General features: G+C 36.4%; 1 long non-coding RNA gene across 1 annotated transcript in view; it reads right to left on the bottom strand.

Annotated features, from left to right (window-relative positions):
• The window catches only part of LOC141580098 (uncharacterized), a 99,112-nt gene that overhangs the window by 66,480 nt on the left and 18,180 nt on the right, over window positions 1-14,452 (bottom strand). Inside the window, exon 2 of the long non-coding RNA XR_012512135.1 lies at window positions 4,340-4,459. This is a non-coding gene — a long non-coding RNA (uncharacterized LOC141580098). The remainder of the gene's footprint in view (window positions 1-4,339; window positions 4,460-14,452) is intronic.

The following is a 14,452-nucleotide window of genomic DNA, read 5'->3' as shown; positions in this document are numbered from 1 at the left end:
TGAAACCCCGTCTCTACTAAAAATACAAAAAACTAGCTGGGCGTGGTGGCGCGTGCCTGTAATCCCAGCTACTCAGGAGGCTGAGGCAGGAGAATTGCCTGAACCCAGGAGGCGGAGGTTGCGGTGAGCCGAGATCGTTCCATTGCACTCCAGCCTGGGTGACAAGAGAGAAACTCCGTCTCAAAAAAAAAAAAAAGAAAGAAAAGAAAAAAGAAAAAAGAAAATATATGTAAAAACAATCTAACAAACTACAGAAAATCTACAGTCACATGTTTATTCCACAGAATTAACCTTCATCTGGTCTAAGAAGAAACTGGATGTTAAAAAAATTTTTTTCAAAAAATGGTAGGACATGGGCTATACTTAAAACTTGGTTAACAGAAGAGAGTCTTATAAATCAGCTGTGCAGACTAAAGTCTTACTATATTAGTATCATTCAAAAGGTGCAGGTAAAAACAAAAAAAACATAGTTTTATGTAGTTAACTATTAAAGATTCATTCTTTTAGTTTAAGTAGTATACCTTTCCCACATCTTCGTTATAATAATTCTGAAAAGGGTGATGATGTTACTCATATTTTAAGAGATACTGCTGCCGATGTATTCTGAAAAATGACCAGAGGCACAGAATTCAAAGATCAAGAAGAAGAGAAGGAGAAAGATGAAAGAGAAAAGAGGGAAGAGACAGAGGATTGGGGGCCTTCTACATAACTGTTCTTAAAACCTTTCATTCTCCTAAACTTTGGACACCCCCCACACACACACATATACTTATGTATGTGTAATTCAATGGCGTTTAAATACTTTCATGCAGTGTTTGTTTGTTTGTTTGTTTTTAATGCTTGTTTGGCCATAGTAAGCCCTGTAAGCCAGTTCTGGTATCCTTGTAAACTAGCTTCATAGTATTTGAGCATTTCTTTGTTTTGTAAAACAACACTCATATTTTACTTTCCAGGACTCAGATTTTGGATTAGCCATTGCTCAAGGTAGCCTGGCTCCTTTCATTGGAAATTGCTATTGAGAAAAAGTATCTGCATATTAGGTACACTCATTTCTAACAGGCTGTCATTGCTTCTGGTCCCTTTCATTGGAGAATACTAAGAAACAGATACATGCATATATACATGCATACATGGATGGATAATAGATGATGATACATAGTTGTAGACATGTAACGATTTCATATTGATACTTCCACATCAATAACAGTATCACAGTGTTCTTCACTTTCTTCATTACATGTCTGTCTTTCTCTAAGTTGAAACTCTGGTAACTATCAGCATCAATATATCTAACAATATCCCCAATATTTTGACACCCATTTTATTAAAACCAAAAAAAAATAGTCTTGAAGATTTATTTGTAGTACTTCTCTCTCATATGAAAAAAGAATACTGTGTTCAAAGTTACTTGAGTCTTACTACTGGATGATTATTTTATCAATATGGCAAACAGTTTGTTTCTATTTGGGTTAAACATAATAAATGATCTTTCAAAAGACCAAATTATATTTTAAAAATACTCAAAAAGGCCTTGCTCATATTCTCATTTCCCTCTAGTTCCCACCTATCCCTTACAAGTTAGCATTTCACTTGGTTTCTTATTTTTTACATGAAAGTAAAAACAAACCCTCATGTTCATATTTTTTCTTCTTACACTAAACTTAATATTCACTTTTTCTAAAACTAAGCATAATGACAAAACAACAGATCTCATTTTGAAATTAGAATTACTTAAGAGATTTGAAAAATGGATTCTCACAGAGGGGTAAATGAATAACTGTAGTCTTTCTAGAAGAAACTGTTTTGGAGGTGAGAAAACCTAAAGCTTTTATCATGGACAATAAACATAAGCATAACAAGAAAGGGAAAAAAAGGATAAATCGATTTGACTCTTACTAGCATATTCAACATGTTTGGTAGTCCCTTAATCCCCAACCACTGCCCAACTCTCTCTTTCTCTTCTTGCTGTCTCTCCTTCTCAACTCCTCATTCTTTTCACACTTCAAATTCTTTTTAATGGCTAAAGTCCACCTATGTAAGCTCAATCAGTTTCAATCATCTGTTTTGGGTAAAGTATCTTCTCTCTCTTCTTCTCACAAATTACATGCATTCATCGATGTATCATCTGTGCCTTTCAGCATTTACACATTTTCTGCACGTTTTCAAGGAACTTTACAATCACATTTAACATTTACCTCCCAGTTCTTAGCAGTGTTAACCTCATTTTACAGCTGTGGTAGCAGTCATTGAGCAGCTAAGTGACTTGCCCATTCCTAAACTGTAACTCCCAGCATGCAAGTCCCCAGTGTGTTGTTGAGCTCCGTGTGTCACTGCCTGAGTCTAGCCTTTATTTACTGCATCATCCTCGAAACGTGGGCAACAGTCACATGAACTTTCAATGTGTAGTTAAAATACACATTTAATGGACCTTGTACTAGCCACTGTCTAAACCTTAACTTTCTAAAAGTTTTCTTCCTTTTGCTCTTCTATGAGAAAACTATCAACAATTCAACTAAAAGTAAAATATGAAAGTAAAATGTTAAATCTAAGAAAGATAAGCACACTTGTCTTCTGAGATTTGTGCTAAGAACAAACATTTAAAATATCCTCCACACTTTAGAAAAATTCGAGTGGGCCTTATAAGCAGTTTATTTAGAACACAGAAATGCAGCATTTACTCAAAGACTCATTATAGCCAAGGCTTAATCCCAGTAATTCCCTGGACTCGAGAAACTGGACTTTGTTTCTGAATTGTCTCCCATCCCTTTCAAGTCAGAGTGAAATCAGAATTAAAGTGAAGACAGCAGTATTTGTTTTGTTTTGCTCATTTTTTAAACCTAATCCTATATGCACACTTTTATCTGTTGGATATTTATATTTTCAGGCACTCTAGAAATTTCAGTCTTGAGTTTTGGAAGGAGAAAAAAGCATAGTAAAAACAAACTCATTTGACTGCATGAGTCTTCTTTTGTGACTAACTTAATGGCTTCCATTCCCAGAAGTTCCTAATAAATTATGAAGGTGTTTCTCTTGAGTGTAATAAACAACATCTTTTACTAAAGGAGACCTTATGTTCTATATACACCCCAGACATCAATTAAACCTCTGTGAACCTGGCTGGAAGTGACTGCTGGGTTCAGGTGAGGTAAGACATGAAGTGTCAATGTGAAGGGAGATTTTACTCTTTTCTCTTCTTTGAAGGCAATATCTATCATATTCTTTATTTTATTGGCTGATGCTTTGCTGACCCAGGGTTTAAGAATGCTTCTCTGCTCACCACCGTTTTACAGAAGCCCAGAAGCTGAGTTCTGCTCTGTGAACAATGAGGCCTTTGTTTGCCAAAGCAGCAAAGCCCAACACTTCAGAGCTTTTTAACCTTTTTCATATTGGTGATTACATTTGCAATTCATGCCAATAGGATTATGGAGACTTTCTCTAAATCCCTGGTAGGAAAGAATAAAAACCTCTTAATTTTTCCTGAACTAGGATGACAGCCAATTTTTCCTTCCTCGTTTGCGGGTTTAAAAAACGAGCCTCATGACTAGGCATTATCCTGAAAATCTCTGTGAATTAATAAACCTAATCTAGGCTGCTCCAATAAGAAAGATGCAGCATGCAGGCAAATTCCTTCAGAAACTACAGGTAGAAGGATACTTGTATTGGAGGAGAAAAATCAGTAAAACTTTAAAATGATTTCTACTAGGAATAATTGGTTCAAATACATAGATATGTATACAATGCAGAAAGAGACAGGCAGTGATGAAGGACTTTGTAGTGTTCAGGACAGATCGCTTACACTGTGTTGTAAGTTCTCTTTGAGAAAAAAATTACTACAAATCTATAAGAAGAAAGGCATGAAAGTAAACATTTGTTTGAGGAAATAAATCCCAACAAATTAAAAAGCGAAAGCAAACTGACAATATCACAAACATTGCAACATTCAAAAATAATGCACTGATACACTGATACTACGAGTTAGCTGCCTGACATCTCCACATGTTTTGGCTTCACAGCCTTTGTTTTCCGTATGTGGCAATTTTAGAGTATTTTCTGTGGGGACACTAGAAAGTTAATTCAATCTAGCATAATCAAGTAAAAAAAAAAAAAAAAAGGCAGTTCATAGTTTAGAAAAGTTTCTTTTAGCTCCACAACTCTTTCCTGGTAATGACACATTCAAAAATTGCTGTCTAGTTGCGTATTTAGGCAATGATTCTTGCCCTAAGAAAAACTCTTGAAGGCTTCCATACATTTGATTAACTAGACATGGTTTCCAGTGACTCTTAGAAAGGCTATGGGCCATGCCCTCCTGCTTTATTCTCCATGCCAATTCCATTCTTACCTTCACTGGGTTGATCCTCACAGGTCACTTCACATGGCACCTTGGCCCAGTGGTCACTCTTGTTTTTATTCTTCTCCTTGGGATTAAAGTTGCTTGATCCCAATGTTGTACCTTGAGGACCTGTAGGGCAAATGTTAATTAAGGACTGGTTAGATGTGAAGATCTCCACTAGGATGATATAGTGACGCCTACTGTGGGGCAGTGCTCTGAAGCTCTGGTTTTTGCCCCCTTCACTGCCCCTAAGTCCCTGGAGTAGAGAGCATCAAAGCATTCAAAAAGGCCTGTCCAAGTGAGGGGCCCTGAAGCTTAACCTTCATTAGCTTCACAGCGAAGCATCCTATAGTAAACTTTCTGTTAACAATGTGAGATTTTAAATGTAGGCAAGTATTAAAACCTTTACTTCTTTTAACCCACAGAACATTAAACATTGTACTACTGGAACTCATACCCCTTGCCGTTTGGAGGTCATCCCAATACAACACAAAATATGTTTTTTATCTGAGGCATTTTGACATAATGAACACTTGCTGGATAATTTCTTTTTGAGAGTTATCCTCATAGCTCGACTTGTAATTATCAGTGAGATCAGCAATGTGAACTGTGAGTCAAAAGTAATTTCCCAAGTAACAGGTAGGTTTTTGATCTGGGACTAAAATTTCTTACAGTAAAGAGAGGGAATAAAACAGTTTATCAATTATAAAGCAGAAAATAAATTACAAGGCAAACCAAAAGTCAAGTTAGCAAGAAATATGATTTCCCTGGGAGAATAACCTTCCTTTCTACAAATGTGTGAGATTAAAGGGAAAGCAACAATCACTGTTTAGGAGCCAAGAAATTGTATTTTGTGACTTGCCTTTATGTTTCTATAGAGTATTTCTCTACCCTTATTTATTCATCCCACTGTGGTAAAATAATAAGTGATTCAATATAGAAGATTATTATTAGAAATGTGTGGTAGGTGTTCTTCAACACACTTCACCTCTTGGTATTCACATATTTGTTCAATCCACTCCCCTTGAGTGCGGGCTGGATCTGTGACTTACCTCTAACTGATATAATATGGCAAAGATTATCTGATATTATTGCCAGGAATGGATTATACAGGATTCTGACCCCTATACCTCACTAGCAAACTCTCTCCCTTGCTGTCTTAGATAAAACAAGCTGTCATTGTGTAAGGGGCTCTATGGAGAGGAACACTAGGTAAATAACTCAGAGCAGCTGTCAGGTTACAGCCCGCAAAAACAAATTCCTCAATCTGGCAACCAGCAAAGAGCTGAATTCTGCTACCATTCATCTTATTTTAGAAATGGATTCTTCCCCTGTGTACCTTTCAGATGACACCTCCGCCTTGACCAACACTTTGAATGCAGTTTTGTGGGAAAAGCAAACAGAAAACCCAGCTAAGTTGAGTCCAAATTTCTTACCTATCAAAATTCTAAGATTATAAAGGTGTTGGTGTGTGGTTTTTGTGTGTGTTTAACTGCCAAGTTTGTGGTAGTTAATATGGCAATAGCAGTAAGTAGTATAAAACATTACAAGCCATTGTAATATAAACACATTAAGTAAAATGAAATATTAGTATTTAGTCTTATTTACTATTTAACTTTTAAAACCATTGTTTTGGTAAATAAACCTCTGAAGTTCTTGCTGTGTTTTTATTCCGACCTCTTTTTGTCATTCCTTATAAACTTCTTTATCAGCACTCTTTACAGTCTCTAGGTCTGGGCATCTAATTCACCATTTTCCTTTTTGTCATCCCTGTATGGTCCTACTGGGCACCACTCATGTTCAACACAGGTATTCTAACTTCATTTTTGTGCTTCACTAGAGTAGTCCTCTAAATGGCCACCTCCTGTCAACCAGAAGCATATTAATTCAGAAGATGATATTAACAGAATTAAGACTTACAATTCTAGATGCAAGCAGCCCTAGTGTTTCATCCTTGCTGATATTTTATTATTGATATTTTGTAAATTATTTAAATACTTGAAACCCGTTACTCCTGACCATAACATGAGAATAAATATGAGATTAGACTCTGAATAAAATTCTATAAGAATTTAATGTATTTATGGTTTAATGCATTTGCAAAGTTATTTTCTGAGCTTAATTTCTAACGGGAATATCCTCTGTGTCAATATCACTTAGCAAACTTGTTCTTCCATTCCTTTGCAACAAGTTCCCTGACTGCTTCCTGTTTTTCAAATCCATCAGCCTGCTCTTATTTTCTTGTCAATAGCTGGTCAACTATTGCAACTGTGTTGTCATCAATAGTTTTAATTATCTAATGTTCTTAGCTTAATCCTAAGCCTGGTATCAGACGTCTTAAAGTTGCTTGGAAAGATAATAAAACCATCCTGATTGGCACTTGTAAATATTTATGACTTTTAATCTCAGCTGTACCTTCCAAACTCTTTAATATACTACCTCTGTTTAAAAATGCATTAGTGCCAAAAACTAGAAATAGTCTGAATACAATAAGAAAATAAAATAAAAAGTAATGGTGGTCCAAAGAACATTTTCTTACACAATGGAATTTGTTCTTGAATCCTGACATGTCATGCCCACCTATGACCCACTTTTTACCCTTCTCGCAGCTTAAAGTGCTATCAAAGGCAGTGATCCTGTAATCTGGGGCTATGACCTGGAAGACTTCTCATTCTAAAAAGGAAAATTATCGAATTTGGAAACTGACTGTAAGAACCAGTGTGATGGAGATACTGAAAAGAAGTGGCTCTGCTATGTAGACTCCTCATCGCAGTCCTCATCCCACCCTCTGCACTCATTTAACTGCCCAATGAACACTGGAGTTCAATAACATTTTTCTGTGTTCTTCCCGATATATGATTTTGGCTGTTCGTTTCTCTTTAGAGTTTTTAAAAGTTAAATAATACAAAATGCCCCCTTCCAAAATAAAAGCATTTAATTCAAACTTTTATCAGATTTTGTCAGTATGACAAAAAATGCTTTTGCCTCACACGACCATTTAGTCCTTGCCAGTCTTTAAAAGGAACATTATAAAGGTACATCTGTTTTCCCTAGGATTTTCTATTACAGGATAGCTTACACTTGATGTCAAGTTTTACTTCAAAATTTGTGTTATACAAGGCCACAAATTTCAAATTTGCAACTCAGGAGAACTGAGTCCTATACTATTTGTGTGGAAAATATTTCTCTTTCTATACTTATGAGACTTCTAGTGCCTCATGCTATAAACTTGGATTTGAAGTTCTGTGAAAACTTTGGGTTTTCCCCTGTGGTTTCTGATGGTTTTGGTTTCAGGCATGATACTTTCATAAAAATACAATGTCAACTGAACGAATATTTATAAGAATGCCTTAATTCTATCATATTCACCTAAAATGTACTCCTCAATAAAATTTAATTTTAACAAACAAACTGCTGCCTAAGACCACACAGAAGCAGCAGCTGAAATGGCAGATAACAACACATACTGTGTCCTGGTGCCTGGATTTGTGGACCAGCACCGCGACTTTGTGATCTAGGGCAGGTTATTTTTCCCTCATTCTTCTGTTTCCTTAATGCAACATGGGGATTATAGTAACATCTCCTTTATAAAGTGCATGTTGAAATGAGCTAATATTTTCAAGGTACTTAATATTCTGTGTACTTGGTACACATGTATTAAGTACTATATAAATATTTGTTAAATAATTTTTTAAGTTTTAAAATGCATTCATGCTATTAATATTTATAACACATTCAAGAACCAAAGAAAATTAGATGGAAAATGTGAATTCCTTATTTTTAAACTCTACAGAGTCAAAAGAAGTATAATTATGAAATCCCCATGTTATTCCCTTATGGAGAGATGATCTTCCTCAAAAAATAAATAGTTATAGTTGTATCAAAAATAATTTTTAGTATCTCAGGATACCAAAACCTAAGTTATAAAGAGATATTTTAATCAATGTTAATAAAAGCAAAATAATTTATACTCCTATTTAGTTGTGGGTAAGCTATTAATTCTGCATATAGTAAGTTTGCAATTAAACTCTCAAACTAGATGAAACATCACTCTTCTACTTTCTTATAAAAGAATAAATTATATTTTCCCTTGGGATTTATCAACTTCAACTTTAAATTCCAGGGGAAATAAAGTAGAAAAGAAATAACAAATAGATATAAATTGTATTAGGTTGCCAAAGACCACAATTACTTCTGCACCAATCTAACAGTATTAATTATTTAAATATACTTCATTATGTTTGGAGTCAATATTAGTTTTATGTTATAATACTTTATTTTGATTCATTGAATTTTAGAAAGGAATATATGTTTTTTAATTTCATTTGCATTTTTATTTTTGTGAGTTTTATGACTTGCCAGTTATAACCCAAAGAATAGGACTTCTTTAAAATTGTTCACAGATCAGTATAGATTTTTGAGCGTTACATGAAGTATAAATTTATTTGTTCCTTTGTGATTATTTTGAACAACTTTTTATTTTTCAGGTTGTACTATGAAGAGGAAATGGGTTCTTTTTCTTGAAAAGTACTCCCAATCTGCTATCTGTCTTGCAGAAAAGAAGCTGTTTTAAACCAAATCCATTGAGATCCAGTGATAAGATCCTCTTACGTGTCACTGGGGCTTGTTCTACAGAATGTAATATTAAAGGTTAGGTTTCATTCTGCTTGAGTGGAATTTCTTAACCGGGAAAACACAGGCAAAGACAGCCTGTGGAGATTTGACATGACAACCATTCTCATTTTATTGAAGTACAGCATGGACTACAGATGTCCATTTATAGCTTATTTGAAAATCTTTAACATTCCTTGAAGCTTTTAAAAGTATATTCTTAGGGGACTTTTTGTTACATGAAGCTTCTAACCATTTTTATAACTGCAGGTGTAACTGCACAGTATTCTTTTCCTACTGCAATGAAAAGTGATCAAATGCATTACAACTAAGTCTTACTGATGACCAAAAGAGAGCAGACAAATTCAAAGTCTTATGATTTGCTGATGACTACAGACATAATTATTAGTTGAAAAAAATCATATGCTTATAGAATTTATCATTCATCATTTTCATATTTACTGTGTTTAAACTTACATGGAGACTTTTCAAAGATTCCATTTTCTACATATTGTGTACGAAACATCTGAGTTGAGGAAAGCTGCAGTGGTAGTTTATGTCGACTATTCTTCATCGTTAACCTCTCATACAATGAAAGACTTTAAATACAACTCAATTTATTCTATTGGGAGGGTAAATAGATTTTTAAACCTTAATCAATATTGTATATACACTGACTTGTAAAATGAGAATAAAACAAATGTATAAAAAGGCAATATTCTATTTCCTCCTTGCAAAATAAAATTCTTAAAGGTTCTCTACATTTGTATTTCTAATAAAATCTCTTTTTAGTTAAGAAAACAAGATCCCTAAACCATGTTAGGATTATTATTTTTGAGTATAACTGATACAATGCAAGTAATTTTGGCAAATGTTATTTCATGCTTTGTCCAATATGTTCACAAGTGTCCTGTGGTGTAGGCACTGCTATTGTCATCCCAAAGGGAATATCTGACAATATAAAATTTATGAAAATATAATTTTGGTTCTTTACTGTGGCTGTGATCTGCAAAATACCAAAGCAAGTTAGGAGTCTCTCATCCTGAGAAGTTTTCTAATAGTACACATAAGAAAGGATGTCTTCAAGTACAGAGCAATCATTACCGGAGAATGGTTAAACAAATATCAAATAGGCTTTTCTTCGTTGCCCACTGTTATTGCAGGTACTGAAAATACAGCTGAGAGCAGATTAGAGCACTGCTTCTCACAATTTACTGTGTACAAAAATTGCACAGCAAACTTACTAAAACATGGATTACTGGGTCCCACACAGAAATTCTGCTCCAGGAGATCTGGAGTGGAGCTGGGTGATCCTGACATTGTTGGGCCCGGGTCCATAGTCTAGGTGGTGTTGGCCAAATATCACTGTTCCCCCAATGTCATTCTGGTGGACTTTTAAGTATTAATAAAATTACCATTACTACTTCACTATTTTGCATGTATTATCTTTAATTCTCACAATGACTATACCACTGCAAGACAGGGATTCACTTATTGTCATGATTATAAATGAAGAAACTCTTGATTGAAGAAATAAAGTATGACACCTGTCACTAATTCCAACAGCTAGAGGCTGCAGGGCCAGGGTTCAAATTTAGTTTTTATCTCAAACCAAAGTTGAGGTCATTGCATTTTTCTCTGCCACCTTTTATATTTTTTCAGACATTTTCATGTTGAAAGCCAAAAGGAAACATTTTGCAGTTTTGAAATGCCCAACAAATGTTACTAGAATCAAAGGGTTCAGGGGTTAAATATTTGTCACCATCTTATGACATGGTAAATCAAATGATTATAGGTAGTACACATATTTAAGGTTTAGGGACTTTTATTCTGTATTTGTGGTTGTAATTCAGTCTCACCTTTAACTAGAGATGTAAACGTGATTTGTAACTTTAAGTATCAATAGAAAGTTGTAGTTTTCCAGGGGAAAAATAATAATCAGTATCATTCTCAGTTGGAAAGTTTGAAGTGTTTTCTTTATAGTATGAGGGTCTCTGGGGTATGAACAGCTGCTTTTAGTCTTTTGTACCTATTATATTATGTGTGGAAAGTTCTATAAATGTTGACTGAGCAAGCAAATCAAATTAGAGCATATGAGCATCCCATGGACTGTAGCATTCTCACAAATGTCCTTTGGTAGAAAATAGTTATCTAAATTAACTCACCATAATTTTACACTGATATTTATTTCAAACATATGTTGCTAATATACTTTTTTTTTAATGCAAGCTCTTTTTGCTTCTTTAAAAATCTGCTCGCTAACTCATAGGTAACCTAAGTATCATGAAGCACAGTAGTTACTAAAGCAAGCTCCTTTTTCATGAACAACAGAGTAAACAGGCTCATAAAACCCATATAAACTGTCATTTCTCATGTTTATGATTTCCCTGAGGCAGAAGCAATTAAAACTTGAGTTTTAAGGAAAAACTGTGAGGATTCTTTTAACTTGGTGTATACTGACCTAACAAACTTATTTTTTGTAGTGTTTTGGGGGGATTTGTTTGTGTTCCTGGTAACTTTATATTGTTTTACAATGCTTTATCACACAAGGAAATTCAGAGTTTGCCCTTGGAAAAACCATCTTTCCAGCACCTGAAGCATCCATTGGCTCCTAAATGTTTCTAAATTAGAAATTTGGCCAAATAGGAACAGCTCTGGAGTGCAGTTCCCAGAAAGAACAGCAGAGAGGGTGAGTGCTTACCACATTTCCAAACAAGTTATCACTGCCCACAGACCAGGACATTCCCTGGCTGAAAATCACCATGAGTTTTGAGTGCAGCGGTTTCAGCTGGTGCCTGGTTGGCACACAGAAACTCACACAAGTCTGAGTAGCTGTTTCGACTGGTGCCTAGAATGCCTGGGAGACAGAGCCATCCATTCAACTGAAAGGGAGGGGGCTGAGACAGGGAGCCAGGTGATCTGTCTTGGCAGGTACTACCCTCACAAAACAAACAATCTGAAATACTCTGGATGAGAATTACACAGCAAATGCAGCTGTACCCAGGATGGTCCAGCTCAGTGGGGGTAAAGGTGTCCCCCACTACCGAGGCAGTTCACACAGCAGCTGCGCAGAGCCTGCAGCAGCTCAGCAAAGCCTCTGCTGGCAGACTGTGACTAGATTACTCTGTGTCAGGCAGGGCATCTCTGAAAAAAGGCAGCAGCATGACAGGAACTTATAAATAAAGCTGACCTTCCTAGGACAGAGCAACTGGGAAAAGAGGTGGTTATGAGTTCAGCTGCAGCAGACTTAAAGGTACCTGCCCAGCAGCTCTGTATGGACAATGGAGTTCCTAGCATAGCACTTGAGCTCATATAAGGGAAAGACTGTCTCCTCAAGCAACTGCCCAACCCCTGTGTACCCAAAGAGACACCTCATAAAGGAGAGCTCAGGCCAACATCTGGCAGGTACCCTTCTGGGACGAGAATAGCAGAGGAGGAAACCGGCGGCAACCATTGCTGTTCTGCAGCCCGTTCAGGTGATCCCCAGGTGAGCCAAGGTGTGGAGTAGACCTACAGCGGTCCTGCAGCAGAGGGGCCTGACTGTTAGAAGGAAAAATAAAAAGCAGAAAAAAAAAATAGCTTCAACGTCAATAAAAAGGACATCCACTTGAGGCCCCATCTGAAAGTCACCAACTACAAAGACCACAGGTAGATAAAGCCACTAAGATGGGAACAAACCAGTGCAAAAACGATAAAAACACCAAAAATCAGAACGCCTCTCCTCCTCCAAGGGATCACAACTCCTCACCAGCTAGGGATCAAAGATGGATTGAAAATGAATCTGATGAATTGATGGACACAGGCTTCAGAAGGTAGGTAATAACAAACTTTGCAGAGCTAAAAGAACATGTGCTAACCCAATGCAAATAAACTAGGAACCTAGAAAAAAGATTAGATGAGATGCTAACTAGAATAAACAGCTTAGAGAAGAATATAAACAACTTGATGGAGCTGAAAAACACAGCACAAGAATTTCAGTGTGGCGATTCCTTAAGGACCTAGAAATAGAAATTCCATTTGATCCAGCCATCCATTACTGGGTTTATATCCAAAGGATACTAAATCATTCTACTATAAGGACACATGCACACGAATGTTCATTGCAGCACTGTTTACAATAGCAAAGACCTGGAACCAACCCAAATGCCCATTGATGATAGACTGTACAGGGAAAATGTGGCACATATACACAATGGAATATTATGCAGCCATCAAAAACGATGAGTTCATGTCCTTTGTAGGGACATGGATGAACCTGGAAAACATCATTCTCAACAAACTGACACAAGAGCAGAAAATCAAACACCACATGTTCTCACTCATAGGTGGGTGTTGAACAATGAGAACACATGGACACAGGGAGAGGAGCACTACACACTGGGGTCTGTTGGGGGGAAATGGGTGAGGAATGGGGGAGTGGGGAGGTGGGGAGAGATAGCATGGGGAGAAATGCCAGATATAGGTGAAGGGGAGGAAGACAGCAAATCACACTGCTATGTGTGTACCTATGCAGCAATCTTGCATGTTCTTCACATGTACCCCAAAACCTAAAATGCAAAAAAAAAAAAAAAAATTCATAAAGCATACACAAATTTCAACCAAGCAGAAGAAAGGATATCAGAGATTGAAGATCAACTCAATGAAATAAAATGAGAAGGCAAGAATAGAGAAAAAAGAATGAAAAGAAATGAACAAAGCCTCAAAGAAATATGGGATTATGTGAAAAGACCTAATCTGTGTTTGACAGTGTACCTGAATGTGATGGAGAGAATGAATCCAAGCTGGAAAACGCTCTTTGGGATATTATGCAAGAGAATTTCCCCAACCTAGCAAGGCAGGCCACCATTCAAGTCCAGAAAATAGAGAAAACAGCACAAAGATATTCCTTAAGAAGAGCAACCCCAAGGCACATAATCATCAGATTCACCAGACTCGAAATGAAGGAAAAAATGCCAAGGGAAGCTGAGAGAAGCATTGGTTTACCCACAAAGGGAAGCCCATCAGACTCACAGCAGATTTCTCAGCAGAAACTCTATAAGCCAGAAGAGAGTGGGGGCCAATATTCAACATCCTTAAAGAAAAAAACTTTCAACCTAGAATTAATTTCATATCCAGCCAAACTAAGCTTCATAAGTGAAGGAGAAAGAAAATCTTTCATGGACAAGCAATGATCGAGAGATTTCATCACCACCAGGCCTGCCCTACAAGAGCTTCTGAAAGAAGCACTAAACAAGGAAAGGAAGAACCAGTACCAGCCACTCCAAAAACACACCAAATGGTAAAGACCATTGATACAATAAAGAAAATGTGTCAACTAATGGGCAAAACATCCAGCTAGTATCAAAATTGCAGGATCAAATTCACACATAACAATATTAACCTTAAATGAAAATGGACTAAATGCCCCCATCAAAAGACACAGACTGGCAAATTGGATAAAAAGTCAAAACCCATCAGTGTTCTGTATCCAGGAAACCTATCTCACATGCAAGGACACGCATAGGCTCAAAA

Source organism: Saimiri boliviensis, chromosome 10, assembly GCF_048565385.1.
Source record: "Saimiri boliviensis isolate mSaiBol1 chromosome 10, mSaiBol1.pri, whole genome shotgun sequence".
In the NCBI taxonomy this organism is placed as follows: Eukaryota; Metazoa; Chordata; class Mammalia; order Primates; family Cebidae; genus Saimiri; species Saimiri boliviensis.
The sequence above is the reverse complement of the archived record's forward strand: the minus strand, read 5'-3'. Positions and strand labels throughout refer to the sequence as shown.